The sequence below is a fragment of the Apium graveolens genome, chromosome 8 (assembly GCF_009905375.1).
Source record: "Apium graveolens cultivar Ventura chromosome 8, ASM990537v1, whole genome shotgun sequence".
In the NCBI taxonomy this organism is placed as follows: Eukaryota; Viridiplantae; Streptophyta; class Magnoliopsida; order Apiales; family Apiaceae; genus Apium; species Apium graveolens.
Window position 1 is genome coordinate 66741139 of NC_133654.1, and position 17212 is coordinate 66758350.

Consider the following 17212-nt stretch of genomic DNA (forward strand, 5'->3'; position numbering starts at 1 on the left):
CTATTTACTGTGATAATCAAAGTGCTATTACTATGACAGGTAATCCAGTTCAACACTCTATGACGAAGCACATCAGCATCAGGTACCACTTCATAAGGGAACATGTGGATGAAGGTACAGTGGAATTGCACTTTGTTCCAACAGATCAACAACTAGCAGATATCTTCACAAAACCATTGTGTGAAGCCACTTTTACAAGATTGGTAAATGAACTTGGAATGGTTTCAGGTTCTTTCTCTAAATATGCTTAGTCTTGTTCTGTTATATCAGACTTTATGATCAGTATTTACAGAATTTAATCTCTTTGTGTATTCTGTGCTTAATTGACAAATGTGTTTAAGTACTGACTGTTGTCTGATATATGTTTCTAAACTCTGATAAGTGATATGTCTGTTTAAGTAACTATTCAATCCTATGAGGATAACTGTGCTAGATGCTGACCTAGTAGTCTTCAATAAACAAATGATCCCATGTAAGAAGTAATTATTTCTGTGGAAATTTATTGACACAAGCAAATTCTGATAATTGAGTTTAGTTGAGTTTACTTTGTTTATCTTATTACTAAGTCACAAATTAGAATAATGCTACTCACCTGTTAAGTTCTGATACTAGTAAATCTGCTGAATGCACTAAGTGCTGATAAACCTCACTTATCAAAAGAAAAAGCAAAAGGATCAAAGAATAAAATCAGGTACTCCTTTGAGATCTAGAGTAAAAATGTGGAAGGGACGGCCCAAGTGCATTGCTGGTATTAATTAAATATGCATTAGAAAAGCAAAATATTTTCTTGGTGACTTTTCACACTCTATGATTACTGGAGAAATACTCTGATGATAGCATAAATTCTGATAAGCAGTCGTGACTCACTTACACTGAGTAGCCACTGTGAAATGGAATTTAAAAAGATGCATAAAATTAGCACAAAATAGTTGAGGTGGACTCAAGCATGAACTTATTCAACAGTAGGTTTCAGAATAATGACAGCTCTTTAGCAAAGTTTTAGTTATGCCTTATTTCTAAGATGTACTGAAGTGACTTAGACTTTACTCTTTGTATGACATTTAGCTTAATGCACACACTAATCACTCCATATGAATGATGAAAATTACTGTGGTGGTCTATGTTATTTTAGATAAACAGTCATTGTGTCACTTTGCACAAATTCTGAGGACAAGTTCTGATTGCATGTTCTGATGATTAAGTTCTGAAGAATATAACTCAGAACTTGTATGAGGACTTACTAAGATAGGCATTCCTTTTTCGAGTTAAGAAATTATGTTCTGATGACTGTTAAGTTCTGATATAAGTCTAAGTTATGATATTACAGTCTAATTCTTTACTTAACTTATCTGTGGATAAAATTTGATAACAGTCTCGGTTCAAACTAGAATATGTTGAAGTGGAAGATTAATAGTCACTATGGTTAGGGTTAATGGTATTCGTACTTGAACAGTCAACTTTTACTTGCTTCTTGTGCGCATTAAACCATGTTTTCTCTTTCCAATGAATGTTTTTCTTTTTCCAAGTCTGGGGAGACGAGGTAGAATTAATTCTACCTGTCAGCATTAAATTCCTTTGCGTCTCCTGGCATTCTCTTGCCTATATAAGCAACCACTTCACATCATCCTTCCCATCAAATTTTTTTTCCAAAATCACCTTACCTTCATACTTTTTCTTTCAAAAACACCATGGTCAGATACAACATGTTTTTGAACTACGAAACCTTCAATATGGAGCTAAGTTGTGCCGAATTGGCAGCAGGAATGGCACGTCACTGCCATTCCTGATGAGATATGGGATTCTGTCCCACAGGAGGTATTCACCCACCTCCTGTTCTTCTATATGGACTACCATCGCCATCTGGAGCGATTGGAGGAGGAAAGGCTGGAAGCTCTCCGCCAGCAAGAGCGAATCATTCGACTCGCCATTCTGTTTTTCGAGAGTAGGAAGAAGAAATGATTTATTTTCTTCTTCCTGTTTTTCTTCATCATCAGCCTTGCCCTGCTTCTTGAGCTAGGACTAAGGCTGTTGATGTTAGGTTTAGCAGCTTAGGGAAATCTTGTACAAGTACTGATGTAATTTCAATTTCATGAATGTATTCTCTTGATATATTAATGAAATTTGTTTTTGCTTCAAGATTTTATCTCTGAGATATTTTAATGCATTGTTAAATCCTGTTACATATTCATATTCTGATGACCATATAAATATTGTGTTAATTTAAGTTCTGATTTTCCTTTATCAGTACTTACTCATCTGATTTATCTTGGTTATTTTCACTTGATTTATTTTCAGAATATTAATATTGCAGTGAAAAATAATTTGAATAAGTGGGAACAGTTTTAATTTTGCATTAAAACTGATTCACCTTGATTAATGGAATATCTGGGTAAGTGGAACGGTTTTTCCTTGAAAAACTGCAAGTGGGTGGTAATTATTGCTTATTTACCGTGCCCATTACTTCTTGCCTTATCTATGTATGACAGTTGTCAAGGTATGCTCCACTACTTTTAAATGCATGTCTGCCAGGTGCCCCAACGGTTACTTTTTGTGTATAAGTAACAGAGAGAAAAGATTGTCAAATCTTTTATTTACTTTTCTCTTTTATCTCTCTCTCTTTACTTTTCTTCTTTCTCATCTACTGACGATTTTTCATATAGACATTTTCTCAAACACAATACAGGCAACCGCATTTCTCTTAAATTTCAATGGCACCCAAGGACATAATTTTCAATGGAGCAAAGTTTGTTCCTAATAACCTCTCTGCTATACTTAACACGTCAGAGGCACCCTCTGAACTTCATTTCATTCAGGATTTTCTCACTAGTTCTGATATTGGGTACGCTCTAACTGAGCCTGAATCAGTCTCTGGAGTTCAAGTACTGGAGTTCTGGAGGAATGGAGTATATGATGATGGTGGTGCTCAAGGGTCCCCGAGTATTATCTTTTCATCAGGGGAAAATGAGTATGTTGTGACTTTGTCTACGGTTCGACAAGCACTGCAGCTACCTAAGAACTGTGTTTATTCTACTGTTGACGAACCAGTTCTTCAGAACATGATGGCCAGTCTAGGTTATGAGGGAACATTGGCAAAGCTTGGCAAGTTGAAGAGATCTTTCATAAGGAGGGAATGGAGTTTCTTCTTTGACTGCATTACCAAGGCTTTTGCTAACAAATGCTCAAATTTCGATGCAATTCCCATATTCAGCCAACAAATCGGGTATGCTCTTATAAATCACACGTATTTTGATTATGCAAGTGTTGTCTTAGGTTTTATTGGGGATAGGATGACAGAAGATCGAAATACTGTATATTTTGCCAGATTTTGTCAGCTTATTCATAGGTTCTGTTGTAATCAGCCCCAAAGTTTTGGTGATTTAATTCCATCCTTCAGACTAGCTAAAAGAGCTTTCACTGATTTATTATCTACTGATAATAAGAAGGCTGTGTTAAGACCCCTCTTAATACCTCTATCTGTCAAACAAGCCTTAATCACCTATGACCCTGTTAAGTACACTGCACTCTATCCTGATGTTCAACCATCAGAATCTCATTCCTCAGTACCTATTATGAAGCCTTCATCTTCCAAAACTAAGAGGGCAAAGACTGTTCCTCAAACACCTCAAAAGAAAAGGAAGATTGCCTTGAGAGATGAATCTGATATTGAGGACCAGGTTCCTTCTTCAGAACCTGTTATTGATGAAGCTGAGAAAGAGACTTCTCAGAAGGATTCTGGAATTGGGGGATCTAGGCTTCTCAAGAGGCTTAGAAGAATAACAGTTCTTGAAACTCCCAAGGAATCCAAATCTATAAAGAGATACAAGAAACAGAGGGCAAATAGGCCAGTTTCAGATGATGAAGAGGAAGCAGCTAAGGAAGGGGATCAGGAATCTCTGATCTCACAAGAAAAGGAATTTGCTAAAGTTACTTCTTCTCCATCAACTCCATCTAAGGAAGCTGTTTCTGAAAAGGTCACCACACCATCTGTATCTCCTGTTGATCCAGGTACAAGTGCTGATATTGATGTTCAAAACTTGGTTGTGCCTGAAGTAATTCTCTTAGAAGCTCCAACAGCAACTAATCCTTCAATAACACTTGTTACTGATGCTGTTCAAACTCCAGAGTTATCTACAACACCTTCTCTGCATCTAGATGCTGATGATAAGACTTTAGGTGAGCATCAGGATATGGTTGTTGATCAGAACTTAGAACCAGATCAGCAATTAGAAGATGCTGAAGCCTCCATTGCTACTAACACTATTGTTTTATCAGAAGATACTGATTCTGTAAGTTCTGATGCTGTAAATGCTGGAGATACTGGTGATGCTGCTCCAAATGCAGATGCTGATGCAGCAGGTCCCTCAGGACATACTCCTCAACAAACTACTCTTAAGTTTAAACTTGTTAAGAAGTTTGTTACCAGAGAAGCACCAGTGCCTTGGAGTGAAACTCCTGCCGGACAGGAGTGGACTAAGGAATGGAATTCAGTTTCTTGTGTTCCAACTGAAAAGCATCTTGCTGAGCACTTGACTAAAGCTGATGAAATGTTAAATTCTGATGATTTCAAAACCCAGCTTAGAGTCACTTCATTGAGTACTAAACATCTACAAGGTCTTCATTCAACTACTCATGCAGGGCTACACAAGATTCAGGAAGAATTTATCAAACAGGAACAAGTTCAAAAGATTGATAAGAAAAAGTTCTTCCAACCTACCTTTGACAGGATTGCTTATATTGAGAAGACTCAAGATAATCAACAAGCTCAGATTGATGATATTCTAAAAAATCAAGCTTCTCAGCAATCACAACTTAATGAAATCCAAGCCTCAGTGGAATTGCTTGTCTCTCTTCTACTACCTGCTGATGCCAAAAAGGGGGAGAAAGTAATTAAGTCCAAATGCAAGACTGACAAGACACTGAAAGGGAAGGATGATGAAAAGGATGATCAAGGAAACTCTGGAATGGGTAGAGGTCATAGTCAAGGTAGAGGTTTCACATCAAGAAAAGCTGAAATTACAAGTCACAGGACAAGTTCTGATACTGGGAAAAGAATAAGTTCTGCTACTGATAAAAGGATAAGTTCTGATGAACTTTTAGATCTTGATGAGGAAATGTCAAGACAGTTATTTCTTCAGGAAAATCCAGGAATGGACTTGGAGAGTTTAATGGAAGAAGAAGCCAGACTTAAATCAGAGAAAGTCACACCTAAATCTGAAGCTTCTGGTAAAAAGCCACTTCCAAAACTCAAAGGCATTGTGATCAAAGAAAGGACACATACTGAAGCAACATTGGCTAAATCACAACCGCAGATAGATCCAAGATCCAAGGGTAAAGAAAAGGTTGGTGAACCTATCAAGGTTTATGTGCCTCCTGAGAATGAAGAAATCACTGATGAAAAGGATGATCTTGCTCTGACTTCAACAAAAGTTCTTAAAACAACCTCTAACATGGCTCAAGTTGTTTAGAGTCAAGAAACTATAAGTTCTGATATTCAGAAGAAGCAAGTAACCTCTAACATAGCTCAACTTAACTTGATATCAGAAGATAGACCAAAGACACTCCTACCAGGATTCACTAAAGCAAAACAGACTCAACCTTTGAAGATTACTGCAAGTGGTTTTAAAGCTAGAGTAGTTACTGGAAAGGAAGCAAGAGATAAAACTGGATTGGGAAGTGCTAATGAAAGGAGAATACAGAACACTACCAATGATCCAACTTCCTTGAGTGAACCAGGTATTGGAGCAACTCCTGAGAGATTGAATCAACTGGAATCTGTACAAATGGTTTATCATACCTACTTGAAAGAATACATCTTGTTGTATTTCATGACCAATGGTAGGGTTTATCATATAAGGCAAAATGCCATTCCATTGAAGTATTTTGAAGAATTGGAGCATGTACTATTCTTACTTCAAGTGGATGACAGATTGACAGGAACTGCTGCAAACTATTTGAAGGATCAGATTCAGAGACAGAAAAGACTTCATTCTGTTAAGTCTGATAGCACATATGTTCCAAAGTACAGAGATCACAAGGGTGATATAGTTGAAATGAAGCCCAATTCTGCTCAAATTATAACTACCTTTCTAGGGTACAGGGCTGTGGAATTCAATCTTGAGTCTGATAAAGCTTATTTGATCAGACTGGATCAGGATATAAGAAAAGCAAAGATTAATGATCTCAGGGCTGCAATCTTTCAAATTGGTGAAGATACTGCAGAGCTTAAAGATGCCAAAAGGAGAATGATTGATGAACTTAGATATGCTGAGAAATGTTTGTTGAAGAACTATCTCAGAACAACTCTTGACATAAGAGAGATCAGAAGATGAAGCCAAGTCAAAGATCTACAACTGCTTAAATTCTGATATTTGTACAGACTGAAGTTGTTATCAGAAGTTAAATATTGGTAAAGCTTTAAGGACTGTAAGTTGTAGTTATCTAGTCTAATTCTCATGCATTTGTACTTAATGTTTTTGACATCATCAAATATCTGTTAAACTTGTATATTATGCTAATTTACAAGTTGGGGGAGATTGTTAGATATATTTGATAATGTCATGGCTAATATGATTTATGTTTAGTTTTCAGATCTTACTTAATAGGACAAATCAGTACTTAACTGGGAATCAGTACTTATACTGGAAGTCAGGACTTAAGGATATCAGTACTTATATTATCAGGAGATAATCATCAGAAGTTGGATATCAAAACTTAAGTGCTGAAGGACGATTAGATAAGGAAAGTAGCTGATTAAAGGAAAGAAGGTCGAGATAAACATAAGAAGATATATGCATGAAGAAGGAGTTCCGTGAAGAATGGAATACTTGGAAGAAAAGATATCTGATTGATATATTTTAGGAAGCAGAATTATATTCCATATCAATTAGCGATTATCTTGTAACTGTGTATTATATAAACACAGACATAGGGTTTACACTATAAGTATTATCATATTCGAGAAGATTATTCATTGTAACCCTAGCAGCTCTCGTGATATTTGTTCATCACTGAGAGGTAACAGTTCCATACTGTAAAAGAGTTTATTGTTTTAATAAAGTTTGTTTTCTATTACTTAAGATATTAAAGTTCGATTTAATTGTATTATACACTGTATTCACCCCCTCTACAGTGTGTGTGACCTAACACATCAAATAGAGGAGGTCGAGAGCTAGATAGACCTTCACCACATCCAACGGGATTAATATACGCCATTCCGGATCACTTTTTGTTGTGCTTGTAAATCTGCAAATCACTTAACAAACACGTTAAAAAGCATTATTCTGATACCAATTGTAAGGTCCCGTAAGAGGGCTATTTTAAGCTAGAAGAGGGGTTCAATAGCTTAATTACCAATTTAAAAATTGTTGTGGCCTTTTAAAAATATCTTATCCCTTTTTAAAACTTTACCGAGTGGTTATGCAGTTTATATGTGCAAAAAATAAATTACAAGGAAAAAAAATATCACACGGTGATTTTATCGTGGTTCGCGATGGCGCAACCTCTAATAGATTCGCTCACCCCTACTCCAGTCCCCGAGCTCCTCTCCCAGACTCGAGATTTTCCCTTATAATAAACTCGCTCCTTTAGTAGGCGGAGAAGCCTTTACACCCTTTACAAGTATTTGTCTTGGTGCGTAACACAAGGGTCACCACCTCAAAATAAATGTATTACCTACACAACTTATCTTAGACAATAACTCCCCGCTATTTCTTCAAAGTTGTTGTAGAACCTTTGTGTGGACTTGGCTTCCTTAGCTTTTGTCGGTCTTGGATCGTAGTGATCCGGTCTTGGGTCTTTCCTCTTCTTCACGGTGTGAAGATTACTAACTCCCCGTTAGTACGTCTAGGACTTGGGTCTTAGAACGAGAATCACCTCACGTCACTTCACCTCACTACAATACTAATAAGACAATCCACGAAACAAAACAAGTAGGAAAAGATTCGTTTTGAACTAGTATGTTACTGTACTAGCCCACAAGTAGTATAATATCCAAATAAGAATATTAAAACTAATTAGTTATACGTGACTTAGAATAATACAAGATGGTCAAGTATATTTATAATTACTCCTTTATAGATTTAAAAGAGTTGTGGAGTAATATGAGAAGTCCCTTTTTATATTAAGCACTTATGGCTTATGACTTCTTTAGTATTCTTCTTCTTTCGATTAAGTATTTATGGATCGAAGAATACTTTAGTTACAATCTTGGAATTGTAACTTATCCTTTACGCTCGTAGGCTTAAGGATTTTAGTATACTTCTGTTTTGACACTTATGTGGTCAAGGTATACTTTTAACTTCAAGCACTTATAAGTTTTATGATTCTTAGCCAAGATCCAAAAAATAGAAGTGCAAGTAATTGGCGTAAGATCGTGCTTTTGAAGTTTAGACGAATAATTACAAGTAGTTTATATATATCGAATAATAACCCCCACGGAACACTGAACGATGTGAGAAGGGGCTTATACGATATGTCTCGTAATTGTTTATATACACGATATGTGTTAGCCAAGATCCAATTAAAGAGCATGAAAGTAATTGGCTAACTCGTGGATTTGGTTCGTCTTTAAATAACGGATGATTACGAAGTACTTTATATGAGACAAGCTATAATCCCCCGGAACACTAAAGATGTTAGAAGGGATTACACTTTTACTTCGTAATATTTTATATGTACGTTATTAGTTAGACAAGATCCAATTAAAGAGCGTTAAGTAATTGTCTAACTCGTACAATCCGTTTTAAGATTTGACAAATTACGAAGTGTTTATATGAGACAAGTAATAATCCCCCGGAGAACACTAAAGATGCTAGAAGGGATTACACTTAAACTTCGTAATTATTTTATGAGCACGAATGAGTGTTAGCCAAGATCCAATTAAAGTGCAAGAAATAATTGGCTAACTCGTACTTGTGTCAAATATAATGTCCCCGTGGAGATAAAGTACTTTTCTTTTTAGATCTTCTCGTTGGAATGATTTTTATGAAGATCAAGTACTTATTCGAATTCCGAGTTCGAATCTAAGTTCTCCCCGAGAACTTCCTTTATAAGAGAACTTGTATTAGAGCTTAAGATGAAGTAGAGAAGTTAAGTACAAAGCTTTAATACAAAGAACTCAAATAAGAAGCTAAAACTAACCACTTTTGAAAACGGTCGGAAAAATTCGCCGGAAAAATTCGCCGGAGGTTCGGCCGGATTTTGGCACTTTGGTCAAACTTGGGCAGCCTTTCGGGAGGCCAGGAAGTGGTAGTGGATGAGCTCACTTGGTGGGATAAAGCTTGGTTGGGTAAAGCTAAGCTTGGGTTTCAAAAACCTTGTATATATATAAGTATATAGAAGAGAGAGAAGGTTTTTGAGAAGAAGTGTGTGTATAGAATTTGAAAAAGATGAAGAGAAGCACTTCTTGAAAAAATCCCAGCAACTTTATGGCTCTTTAGCTTGAAGAAAATGGGTTGGGATGGGGGTTTATTTATAGGAGAAGTTGGGTGGATTGAATGGTTGAGATTTGAGAAGGAATGAATGGTGGATGGAGTGTATCACATGGATTGATGACATGGCAAGTAGGTTTTGTTTCTTTGCAAGTGGGAAGGAAGCACAAGCTATTATTCATTCAAATCTCAGCTGATATATATATATATATATATATTAAATATATATTTTTCTTTTCTTTTAATCATTCTTTAATTACTTTAATTAAGGATTAAGCACTATTAATAATGACCACCCCAAAAACTCTTAAATAAATGTCATAAAAATATGATAATTACCTAAATATTAGAAAATGATGTCCTGCAAGTTTTGGTCAACTTTAGTCAATGGTAACTAGGTCAAACGTGGTCAACTGTGGGACCAACTGCCTCGATTTTTGTGCCCGGACAAAAATTCTCTGAAAGCTACAAAATTTTTACCATACTTATAAAATACCATTTAAATGATCCATAACAAATTTTAAGTCATTCTAGAATGTGGAATTATTTTATCTAAAAATGAAACTGTTCTGTCGGCCTTTCTTCCGAATAAAAATATCGTTGGTCTTGAAATAAAGGAGATGGATCTTTTGACCAAAGTTTTGACTTGTATAAATACTTAAAATATATTTCCTAATATATAAAATATATTTGGATGATAGGAAATATGTTTGAGTATTTTTGAAATATTTTCTCCGAGAAATACTGATTTTACGAAACGGGAGAACATTATTGTAAGTATTCATAAATGAGTTGCAGAATTGGATATTAATATTCCAACCTTGAATATTAATAATCTTTTGAATAAAAATTCTTTTAATATATGTAGAGATATATTTTGGAGTAAAGAGTTGAATATTTTTGATATAGCACGAGACCTCTAAAGAATATTTCTGCAATATTCCTTATTTGAGCTTGTTGCTATATTCCTGTTGCAACACAGATCTAAGAAATATCATATCTTGATGTTTTTTTGATCATATTTCCTTAGAGATATATTCCATAAAGATATAGTTTTGATATTTTGCAAAAATGGAATATCTCTTTTATCTGTTTAAAAGACATGATTTTGCTAGTTTGACTTTTTGACTCTGATTTGGATCAATTAAATTCATGTCCTAATGGAGAGGATCTACGTATTCTTAATTTTATGTTTAATCGTACAAATTCGAAAATAAATAATATATCGAAGATATCCTTTCAACATGATTGAGTAAGGTGACTTGTCATGAGCTTTGTTAATGAGATATCTGTTTTGAGTGTTGCATGCAGTATTAACAGCCTCTTCCCAGAAACTTGTCGGTAACTTGGCATCTTGCAGCATTGTTCTGGAAGCTTCAACTAATGTTATGTTCTTCCCTTCAACTAATCCATTTTGTTGAGGTGTTCTAGCTGCTGAGAACTCTTGAACAATGCCTTTGTTTTTACAGAATTCACTTAATGTTGTATTTCTGAATTCTGTTCCATTATCACTTCTCAATATTTTTACACAATTATGATTTTCAGCCTATTTTTTTATCTTCTTTATGTGCTCAATTATGATGTGTGGAGTTTCATCTTTTAAGTGCATGAACTCTACCCAAGTGTATCTTGAGAAAACATCCGCCATCACAAGTGCATATTTGTTTCTTGAAATAGATAAGACATTTACTGGCCCAAACAAGTCCATGTGAATAAGTTTCAATGGTGCACTTATAGAGTTCACAGTTTTTGATTTGTGACTTGATCTTTTCATTTTTCCTTTCTGACAAGTTTCACGAACTTCAACTTGAGCAAACTCCAGTTTAGGCATGTCTCTTACTAACTCCTTTTTTACAAAGGTGTTAATTGCCTTGAAGTTCAAGTGAGACAACTTCGAATGTCATAGCTTTCTTTGTTCTTCAGATGCCTTGGTGTAGAATCAACAAATTCCATCCTTATTTATTGAGTCCAAGTCTGAAACAAACAAGCTTCCTTTCCTTGATCCTTTCAGAGCAACTTCACCAGTTTTCTTGCTGATAAAAGTGCATTCTTCTTTGTTGAATAAAACTTCAAAACTTTTGTCTGCAAATTGGCTAACACTGAGAAGATTCACTTCAAGACCAGCTACCAGTGCTACATCATCAATGACAACATTTTCAGAAACAATCTTGTCATATCCCATTGTGAATCCTTTGTTGTTATCTCCAAAGGTCACCAAAGGGTCAGCCTTCTCCTGAAACTGTGATAGCAGGGCCTTATCACCTGTCATATGTCTTAAACACCCACTGTCAATGATCCATATGACCTTCTTCACTTTGTCCTGCACACAATGAGTTTTAAGTGTGTTTAGCAACCCAACCAGTGTTAGGTACTTTCTTCTTGTTAACTGATTTAGCAGCAGTAGAATGAGTTATTTGAGATAAAATAGAATTCAATGCTTGTTGTACATTTTCCCTATCTGCGGTAGACCCAATTTTTGTTTCTTTGAGGTCTATTCTCAGTTTATAACAACTCTTCATCACTTACAAGTTGCAAGGGATGCAATCAAACTTATCACAGGATGAGTAGGGATCATTTGCAACTGCTTCATTGTATTTGCAGGCTCCTTCAGCTAGCTTGCTAACAACCTTTTTACAAAGGCGAGTTAGGTGATTTACAGAGCCACAGTTTTCACATTTTTTTCTTGAAGCATCTGCAACATAAGAAAAATTATTGCTTTTGTTTATCCCTATTTTCCTATTTCTATTTTTCTTTTTCTTTCTTGCATCTTCAGTTTTGGTTTCCTTGACAGGTGTCTTGGAACCTTGATTATCCATGAGCTTCTCTTCAGTTTTGAAGGATTGAGTTGCTTCTTCATCTTTCTTCTCATTATCTTCATCAGAAATTTCTTGCTTGATAATTAAGTATTGTTCACTGAAGTTGACCTCACATGCCTTGAACATAGGTGAATCAACCTTTTTCAGGATTGTTGGAACAATTTCATTTTCTGTTGCTTTCCCTTTGTCACCTAGACTCTTCTTCTTGTTGTTCAAGGCATCATAATCAAGACCAATGGTAATGTTTGCACATGGCTTATTTTTCTCATGGTACTGTCCAATTAACTCAGATGCATTCTTGAAGGACTTCAATTTAACTTTATTCTTTTCCAGCTTCTCCCTTAGCACTGCTTCAATTTCACTTGCACACTTGAGCTTGTTCTTCCGATATGCATTTTCTTGTTTTACAGTTTCAAGCTCCACCAACAATAATTCAGCTTCTTGTTTCTCACTTTCAAGCTTCTCATTTATCTTTGTCAGTCTGCTAACTTCTTCATTAGCAGCAACTATATTTGTATTTATGTGAAATATTTTTGTGCTCATCTTTTCTACAGTTTCCTTATATTGACTCACATTTAAATCATTGGTAGTGAGAGGTTGTACCTGTGATTTTGATGAGGATGACTATCCTTGCTCCAAGGCCATTAATGCATAATTTCCAACTTCCTCATCTTCATCATTATCAGAATCCTCCCAACTTTTTTCCTCTACAATATAAGCTTTGATTTGTTGTTTCTTCAGAAGAGCTTCATATTTTGCTTCCAGTTCAAGATAAGCTTTATCTTTCTTTGCTTTCTTGGGTTTCCTGCATTCTTGATTAGTGGATTTTATATCTACTTAGAACGCTTCATTACAAGCTTAAGTTGGTGTTTTGGACTCAAGTTGTTGGTATTTTTTATGTGTTTTTGTGTTTGTGCATTTCAGGCATCAATTAAAGGAAGAAAGAAGCTTTTCAAATAATTATGCTGAAAACAGATCATAATTGGAAGTCTATTCCATTCTCAAGTTGTAGATAATCTCGTTAGCTTTGCGTGGGCAGTTGAATCGCCTAATTCTGATGAGTAGAACTCAAGATACGGCCAAAAGAAGAAATATCAGAATTTTTCCAAGAGGTCAGCTCGGCCACGCCAGAACCAGCGCGCCCGCGCCACTGAAAACACTATTCCAGCGAATCCGCGCCCGAAAACAGTGCGCCCGCGCCCTGTTTCTGCCCCAGAATCCTAATTTTAGTCGAAATTGAAGATTTTGAGAGTCCTGGTCATCCTGGAGCCTATATATACCAATAAAAAGACGTTTTTAATAACAAGGAGACCTCGGAGAGCAATAAGAAGACCTAGAGAGCACGAGAAGGCTACGAAGAAGAAGACTTTTATTTTCTTTAATATAGTTGAAACTTGGATGCTTGTTTTCGATTTGTCTTTGAACCCTAATATTCTTATATTGTTTATTATCATGTTTTCATTGGAACCCATGGAGACGATGAGTTCGGTTATGAACTAATCATTATCGTGGATTTCTAACGGATTTACTTATGGATTTCTATAGTTAATTTGTTCAAAATCTTGGTGTGTGGTGATTGATTGATATCCTAGTATTGGTTGTGCTTATTCGTCTTATGTACGTAGCTAACATAAAAGATAACGTGTTAATCTCTATTGAAGCGACAATGAATATAGAGGTTTAGAACTTGTCATGCTAGCATAGGTTCATGTATTTATTATGCATGATCCATAGGTAATTTTAACCATCTTACTTGCCCTATGTAATCACGATAGATAACTTGTTCATTAAACCTTTATGTTGTCAAATTCTATAGACATATAGGGTCTCAACATAATTGGTATCTATTCAGCTTCTATCTCTTGTGTGGATATCAGGTAGTAAGGTATTTGTGCAACGAAAGTTGGCGTTTACTAGTTTCGTGTTATCTGATTAGTTGTCATCACCATCACATGCTAAGGTTAAGAACAATGACTTTGAATGAAGTAGTAGTGAAGTTAGAATCCCATGTTTGTCTCGTATAAGTAATTCAATCTCAATTCTCTTAGCTAATGCTATTTAGTATAATCTCTTAGTTTAATCAAAACCCAATTTGTTATTTGTCTTAGCATTGAGCGATAACCATACATTGTTGCATAGGTGCATAAATTGAACTTAACCTTAACCAGTCTCTGTGGGAACGAATCTTATTGATATCTTATACTACTTGCGAACACGTATACTTGCGTGTAATTTTAGCGCATATTTTCGCCCTAACAAGTTTTTGGCGCCGCTGCCGGGGACTCGGTGTTAATTTTTAGTTTATGTACTTGTCATCAGTAGTCATTAAAGTTCACTGACTCGGACTCCTTTACTTTCACGGTTTACTTGTTGTGTTTCAGGTACTCATTATAATGGGAGATCCAGCAGCACGAACAAAAGCCTTGATGGATTTTTCTCATCCCAAGATCAATGATAGTTAGTCTAACATTGTCAGGCCAGCTATCACAGCTAACACCTTTGAGATCAAGCCTGGCATAATTCAGATGGTACAAAATTCAGTCCAGTTTGGGGGTTCTCTAACGGAATATCCCAATATGCACATTAGGGATTTCATAGAGATCTGCGACACTTTCAGGTTCAATGGTGTGTCTGAGGATGCGGTGAAACTGAGACTGTTCCCATTCTCTCTCAGGGACAAGGCTAAGAGCTGGTTACACTCTCTACCAGCTGGTTCGATTGTTACTTGGGAAGATCTTTCTCAAAAGTTTCTCACTTAATTCTTCCCTATGGCGAAGATAACTGCAATCAGAAACGCTATTACTCAATTTGCGCAACAAACGGGAGAATCTCTATGTGAAGCTTGGGAGCGCTACAAGGAGATTCTTAGGAAGTGTCCTCATCATGGAATGCATGATTGGATGATCATCAATTGCTTCTATAATGGTTTGGGAGCACAGTCAAGACCCATGCTTGATGTAGCATCAGGTGGAGCATTATGGGCAAAGAGATATGAGGAAGCTTATGATCTAATTGAACTGATGTGTGACGCCCTCAATCTCGGGGTTAGGAAATAAGGACTCACACACCTCTAATCTAGTAATTAAATATGCATAAACCCCGATTAACTACTAACAGGATCAACAGGATAAAGTATGAGATAAGATCACAACTACCAATCATAAAATATAACTTACAAACCCAAAATATTATTGAATAATCAATATCGATTCCGGCTGGAAACCGACAGATAACCCATTGTATCTTTAAACACTTCTTTCTAGGCGTGAGCTCACTCATAATTACCACTACCTGCTCTGGCAACCGGAAGCCCTCAATACGGTAGGGACCACCAGGTACGCTCTTACGAGCAGTGCGCCTAAGCCTGGCCATCTTCTTGCTTAACTGCCATGGTTAGATTAAAACAAAACATATGAGTATAAAACTCAGCAAGTAACTATATAGCAGTTCTATAATATCAATTCACAATATGCTTTACCAAACTCAAGGCATTCTACTTTATTTGATCTAGGTGGTAGATTTCCATCTTTTGGGTTAAGGAAAGGTTTCTGAAGAATAGTATGGGGCTTTCAAGGAACAAGGCTCAAAGCAGGACGAAAGCCGACATTCATCGCAAATCATTAAAGGATCAGAATAGATCTTTCAATAGAGGAAAGCAACAGTATTTCAATATATAGAATCAATCATATGATCAACAATTTCAAGAATCAGGGTTCTCGAGCTTTAAACTTCACGATAACATAATCAACTCTTTTCAAAGCAATAAAAACCATTTTCATTTTCAAACATCAATTTACTGAACAAAAAGTTTCAGTTCCCCTTTTTAAATAATCAATTAGAACCCTTGATTGGATCACTTATCTTTCCATTTCATTATGTACGGGTGATCAGCCCGTACCGACCTCCATCCGGTCTCTAAGGTACCAATCGGCATAATTTCAGCCTTAAGTTGGACTAGCCCCGCTAGCCTCTTACCATGACTGGACTAGTCCCACTAGCCTCTTACGTCCCAATCCAATCCATCAGGAATTCATTTGGAAAACCTTGAGTTGGAAAAACAAATAGGTTTTCTAAAATCCATTTTTATCATTACCAAGCATTTGAAATCATTCGGACTCTTTCAAATCGAAACTCATTCTTAATTCAGATTTTAAGGAAACAAAGTTCAGGGAGTGATTCAAAGGTACGCAAGGAACAATTCATAAGAATTTTGTATTAGGGATAACAAAGCACTTAAGTTAGAAGGATCAACATTTGTTTAGGGATCAATAGGGTGATCAAGAGAAACAGGGTATCATTAAACAGGGTTAACAAGGATAATCAGAGGGTTCAATATGATTCATGGCTTAATAGATAACTTGAACAGAAAGGACAGATTATCAAAGGGTTAAATCAATAAGCTTATCAATAACAAATTATCAAGAACAAGGGTACTTCAAATCATTATCAGGGTTTCATAATTAAACAAGGGTTTCATAATTAAACAGTTCAATACTCTACATGGTATGAACAACATTCTCTTTTTAACCATTTACACAAGTAATCAGAGTTACTTGCCTGGATTTGCTTTCCTGAAGGTTGAACTACTGCCACCTAGTAAATCCTTTCCTTTCCTAGCCTGAATGCCCTCACGCTCCGAATCTACAATAAAACCAAAACCTTAATTAGATTCTCAACTCTCGTTCCCGGAACGATCACTCTATATGATAACTCGATTATATCCTTGACTCGAGCATACGAATATAGCTTATACATATAAGCACATAGCATATCTCTTTTCGTAACTTTTATATCCTTATATACTTAATAATCGAAGCGCACTTGCCTATTCTTAGCTATTTCTCAAATCACACTATTATAACTCTTACAAGTACATGATTTATTCACAACCAAACATTTACGTCCATAACTATCACTTATATCTTTTAAAATCAATCAACTTAGTTCCCCTTTATTTTATTCCTTACT

At 35.9% G+C, this 17212-nt stretch overlaps 1 non-coding gene across 1 annotated transcript; it reads right to left on the reverse strand.

The window, feature by feature from the left end:
• Positions 1-15027: 15027 nt before the first annotated feature.
• LOC141681994 (small nucleolar RNA R71) lies at positions 15028-15134 on the reverse strand. Its single transcript, XR_012559398.1, has one exon. It is a non-coding gene; the product is annotated as a small nucleolar RNA R71 (small nucleolar RNA).
• Positions 15135-17212: the final 2078 nt, after the last annotated feature.